Below are 6000 nucleotides of genomic sequence, written 5' to 3' on the forward strand. Positions count from 1 at the left end.
TACTCTATAGTACCAGCCTTTACTGTTTTGTAAGAAGAAATGAGCACTATTGTTAAAATGCTACACATTTTAAGAAGATGTACCAGTTTATAGCTTCCTTTACTCTTTTTTGTGGTTATTCAATGACGTATTCCCATACCAAATGTTCTCTCCTTTATGATCCTTTAAACTTAAAAAAAATTACATATACCTTGAGGTGAATCAGGCCATTTCTATTTTGCTTTTCCCTTGAATAATACTTTGAGTAGAATGTTCTCAGGGTTCTAAAATTAAGTTAATCCATATGTAATTAGGTTCATTCTTGACTAGACAGTCTTGGTTAGCAGGAGATTGGCAGATTATTCCGAAAAACTATTTAGCAAACCATGAATAGCAATTAAAGGAGAAAAGACTAAATTTCTCTTTAAAATGGGTTGTTGTCACAAATTAATGTGGTGATATGATTTTCTGTTCTTAATTGCTATAGACAATGCATTTTGTAAATTAGAATTTTCTGAGGGTGAGATAGTTCCACAATTTTGTACCACTTTTTTATGCTCTAATACTTCAGTTTGTGTTCTGTCTTTGTAATCCCTTTTGATTTTTGATAGATAAAGCAATCTAAAGATTCATAAACACAGTGTTGTACCTCTTAAATCATGAGACAAGATGAGTATCTTGGAGAGCGTAAGTCCTCTCTATGAGATGGTATGACTTTATGTTAATTTATTATGCTTTCTTTATAATAGTGCTTTTATTCCCAGAATGATTATACTTAACATTGACACTTAAAGACATTCCTTTTTAAAATTCAAATAATGAGAACTGTGCTCCATATTCCAGGTCAATATCAGGATTCAGGAAGAATTTGAACCTGATGAATACATGGTTCTTCATTTCCCCTCTGCAGACGTCCTGAGCTTAATGCTGTCTATAGTCCCTTACTCATGACTTCATTTTTTAAAAAAATAGTTATTTATTTATTTGAAAAGCAGAGTTACAGAGAGAGAGAAGGAGAGATATACACAGAGACAGATAGACCCAGGCTGGGTCAAGCTGAAGCCAGGAGCCAGGAGCCAGGAACTTCTTCCAGGTCTCCCACATGGGTACAGGGGCCCAAGCACTTGGGCCATCCTTTACTGCTTCCCCAGGTGCATCAGCAGGGAGCTGGTTTAGAAATGGAGCAGCCAGGACTTGAACTGGCACCCATATGGGATGCTGGCACTGCAGGCTGTGGCTTTAACCCACTGCACCACAGTCTGGCCCCTTCATGTCTTCATTTTTGGCAGTCAGAAGGAATTGATGACAATGCCATCTTTAAGGAAATAACAGTAAGTCACAGTCCGCTGCCTGTGTTAACTGTAGATGCTCCCTGGCTTAAAATCACCTTTATCACTTAAAATATGTTTGCTTTTGTCTCTAAATTGGTATGAGCATACAGAGGAGACTATTCAATTAAATGTGAAAGATTAATCATTGTAGGCAATTTGTTTCACCATAGAAAATAATTAAATGTCAAAATGGAATATTTACTTCTTAAATCTTATGTATATGTGAAGAAAGTGTTGGAGAAGCATAAAAATCTGGTGGTATTGCATGCATTTGATTGAACTGACACTGAGGCTTACAGCTAACTAATATCAATGAATAGTGAAGTGCCTACTCTGACTGTAGTTTTACAGGCTGTTTTTAGAAGATGGAAAATTTTGTCCATATCCAGAGTAGAATGTGGAGGGGGTAAAAATGGAAACAGCATGTCCCCACTCACCAGTGATCCAGGGAGGTGCTCTTGTTTTCTTAATGGAAAACTAACCAGGATTTCCCTAAGTACTGTCAAAGTAAAACAAGTGAATATAAAAGTGACAAATGTTACTTTTCTATGTCTCCCTTGCTCTTATTTTCTGTACTCTGCACTACTGATTGCAGCACCACCAGATCAGAATGAACAATTAACTCTCTAATTATTCCAGGCACACCAGCTCACAATGAAATCTTTATTCCGTGTTTACAGCAATCTTTGGCAGAGACTGTCTTGCTGTTTCTAAACTAAGAAGAACTGCCCTTTGGCTCCTCTCAGCATCAGCTGCCTGGGTTGCAGCCCTGGATGCTAATAATCAGACTTCTTTTTCTTCCAAAGTGGACATTTTTTTTAGGGTGAAAAGGCCTATTCTCATCAGCCCCCCATATATTCTGACTGATTTATGTTCTAGCCCTGCAGCTCTTCCTTCCGTATCTCTTTACATTTTTCCTCTGTCCATAGAACGCCACCAGGCAAAACCCCATTTTAAGTCCAAATTGTAAAAAATGCTTAACCAAACAGTGCTCACTACTATGAGGGAAAGAAAAAAAAATACAGCTCCTGGTTTATGGGTAGAGGGAAGTCAAGGAAATCCCTCCTGCTCTTCTAAACTGCTAATTTTCTAGCTCAAAAGGCATTCAATAACTTCTCCACCAGGGAAAACATCCACTTTTCAGTGGTTCTCTTGATTACTTCCAACTATTTACTTAAATCCCCCAACAGCTGCAGGTCTTTGAGAAGCTTCAGAACTCAGGGAATATTTACAGATATACAAGGGTCTGAGATGGCAAGGGAAAACTTGCACCATGGCGGAGGGACAGAGCAGTCAACTCTACCCAAAGGGAAGAAGGAGGCAATACCTTTCCCAATGGTGGAGTGAAGAACACCTTGGTTAGCTCTCTTTGGGCCATCTGATGGGGTCCCCGTCCAATGTGAGAGCTGAGGACAACCAGTGCTGAGTCTATTACCGCAACGAAGCTTGCTCAGCTGCCATCATCTTTCTCTCCTTTCCAGTCTCCAACCCCTAAGTGACGAATCCCCTAACACCCTTCCATCTCTCTCTCAGCTTCTAGCACTCACCACAGTCAGATCGCCCTTCCGGTGAGAACTGGGTCATAAAATTTGACAGAGGAGAAAGGTAGAAGGGGGCGTTTCAGTAGTGTAAACACTGATTAAATTCCCAGGCAACTCTCCCCAAACCAAAGATAATTCTTCTATTGAGTATGCACAAGAATGTCAAGAATGCTAAGTCATTTTTATGTTTGTACTTTCCTTTTTCCATTTTAATTTTACACTGCCACATGGCACACATGCTAAAAATGTATCTCCGTAACCTGCAGTGTAGCAAACTTTTCACAAAACATTAAAATCGTGAATTTTATAGACTGTCCTTTCCCAGGATGCTCAAAGCTTTTTTTTTTTTTTTTTGATACAAAATTGGATCATAGCAAGACAAGTGTCCTGTTAGCAACAGACACGGCTACACGTGCATTGGCAAATACAGAGAATCAGAAGCACTGAGAAGAAAGGTCACACCAAAGTCGCTAAGCAGACTCTAAGAGCTCACTTCCAATTTATAACGCCCCACACTTGCTCTTCATTTCTCTCTCTTTTCTCCGGCTGGAAGGGATGTGGCCAGCACAGAGGTTTGACCTCATCTCCTGCACTCAAGCTCAACTCCGCCTCTCTGTCCTCCCATACCTTGCCCTGCTTTCTGCTTCCTCAGCTGGCCAAACCTGCACCCTGGAGCTCTGACCAGAGCCAACCCAAGAGGAGGCAACCGCAGGTGCCCTTGCGGCTTCCGCCAGCGTTGGGAACCAAAGCCTGCTCCTGCCAGGGAGGACGCCCAGTGCCCAGTGGGACCTCAAAGGTCATTCTAAGTAAGAGGAGACTTTTCCGGGCCCTATAAAACTCGAAAGGGAAAAGCTGTGTCGGGGATGGGGTTCCAGATGGCCGTGACCTGCAGTCCGTGAGCCAGAGGAGGCCGAGGGAGGCTGGAGGATAGAAACACAACTTCCACCTCTCAGTGGGGCGCAGGCATGCCTCGGTGGCGACTTTGCCCTGACCCCATCGCCGCTCTGAGCCGGTAACTTCCTTTGGGGGAAGATGAGAGGTGGCCAGGGGGCATTTTATTTGCAAGGAGGGGATTTCCGACTCATTTTCCAAGCGATTTATGACAACCACAAAACAAAATTCTTCCTGTCGTTTGTGTCAATACCAGCAGCATTCACAATGGTAATGACAACGCCACGGTAAACTCTGCATCGCCCAGCCAACCGACTGCCCAATTCCCTGGTGCCAGTCCTCTTACTCCTTGCTTGGTCTCGGCAGAGGGGGACAAAAGAGGCTCTGGAGCTTCCTCTGGGCTGCCCTCCAGGTTCCAGTCCCCACCAGGCCCGAGGCGGACAGCCAGGCAAGGCTCCGGCGTCAGCCCAAGTCCAGCACAGTCTCCTATTGCAAAGGGCAAGCTGGGACTCCCCGGTAGCGTCTCCCTTACAAACCTTAAACTTTCACCCGATCTAACCCCCTCGCCCCCGGCTCTTCCCCCACGGCAACCGCAACCGGCAAATCTCGAACAACCCGCGCGCAGTTCAGAGCCTTCCCTGGAGGGTCAGAGCCCGGAGACAGGAAATCCGGGGAGTTGGCGATGTCCGGCAGGTGGCAGGGACACGAGTCCCCACCACAGCCTCCTCCCACAGCCGAGCTCCTGCAGGGGCGAGGCTCGAGATGCGGACCCGATTCGGCCCGGTAGGAGTCTGCACTTCCCCCCAGCCTGCATCTCTGGGCCCCTTCCCGGCGCGCGTCCCTGCGGGAGTGATGCGGCCACCCTCTCCCGTCGGCAGTCGGAGGGGGGCGCCGCTGCCTGCGGGGCCAGCGAGGGCGAAGCCGGGGCCAAGCGCTCCCGCCAGCCGCGCTTCTCGGTCCCGGGTCACCATCCTCAGCACGCAGCATCCTCCACCTGAGCATGTTCCGCTGCGCCCAGGGTCTCTGTTCCCAGAGAACAGCTTCCCCCCTCTCCCCCCCCCCCCGCAGCCCCTCCGCGTCCCCTTCCCCCCAAAGTCCGAGGAAGTAGAACTCAGAGCGGCCGGTGGGCTCTCTGAGGCTGAGAGGAGTCGAAGGGAAAGCGTGGCGCGGCACCGGACCGCGCGCAGCGCTCGGGGCGGCTGCGCTCCGGGGCCGCTTTCCCCGGGGCGCAGGCTCCGGTCCTGAACCCCGGCGCCGCGAGCCGGGGGAAAGACGCGCGGGGCCCTGCCGGAGCCCTCCGCTTTACCTGGCACAGCCGGTGACTCTCCGGAGACGTTCGATCAGGCTCCTCCGGGGCTGGCGTCCAGCTCACATCGCTGCCTCCCTCGTCGGGCGGCCGGTGCCCCGCTGGGTCCCTTCGTCCCCGCTCGAGGCTCTGCCCCGCCCCCCACCCCCCGACCCCCCTCTATCGAAAGTGTCACAGCTTTTTCTGCCTTCTTCGGACGTTTGGCAAAGTCTCCGCGCGGTCGCCTGGAGTTGGGGGCAATGCCAGGCGCGCCAAACCCGCCGATGCCCTGCCCGGCGCTGGCGCGGCCCCCAGCGCCCCGCCGCCGGCGAGAAGGGCCGCCCGGTGGCGGTCAGCGGCCCCCGAGCGCGGCGCGCCGAGCGCTTGCCCTCCCTCGCGCCTTGCCCAGCCCGAGTGGCTGCCGCCTGTCTGTGCCGCGAGTCCTCTTTCCCCTGCTCATGAATATTCTGACAGAGGCTAATGCCGTTGAAGTAAATTGAATTGGCCAATTGGTGCCAGGAATGTGCGCTCCTTCCTTCTGAGGAGCTGGCTGGAACCCCACCAGATGAAAGCAATTAACGTCCGTTTGGCACCCGGTGGCGTAGACCATCCAGGGGCAAGACGGGTTAATTCTTTAAGTGCAGTTTAGGTACGGCATTTAAATATTTAAATCCCGCTATTGACGGAGAGGGAGAGAGCTGTAAGGGGGTAGGTAGGTGTGGAGGGGGAAGCAACTGCGTGGAAACTTTGTGGAAGTCCAAGTGACTTATTTTGCATCGATTCCGGGTTCCGGAAGAGGCGATTGATGAGGAGTACAGGAAAATACAAATAGGAGCAGAAGGAAGAAGAGGATCAACAGCGTTTAACCTTGACCTTGAAGGTGCAGAGGACTAATCATTTTCAGAAAGAGGGGTAGTGGGACAGAAATCTCACAGACTTTAAGCATTTCTCCAAGGGCTCAGATTTCTTCTGT

General features: G+C 49.2%; 1 protein-coding gene across 4 annotated transcripts in view; it reads right to left on the reverse strand.

Annotated features, from left to right (window-relative positions):
- Positions 1–5561, reverse strand: part of CDH20 (cadherin 20) — a 245448-nt gene extending 239887 nt beyond the window's left edge. For 2 of the 4 annotated variants that reach the window (XM_051851165.2, XM_051851166.2), the window contains exon 1: positions 5049–5561. The gene's annotated coding sequence lies outside the window, so the exon portion shown is untranslated. The remainder of the gene's footprint in view (positions 1–5048) is intronic. The other 2 variants (XM_070050090.1, XM_070050089.1) reach the window with 1 other exon arrangement.
- Positions 5562–6000: the final 439 nt, after the last annotated feature.

The sequence above is a fragment of the Oryctolagus cuniculus genome, chromosome 10, assembly GCF_964237555.1.
Source record: "Oryctolagus cuniculus chromosome 10, mOryCun1.1, whole genome shotgun sequence".
In the NCBI taxonomy this organism is placed as follows: Eukaryota; Metazoa; Chordata; class Mammalia; order Lagomorpha; family Leporidae; genus Oryctolagus; species Oryctolagus cuniculus.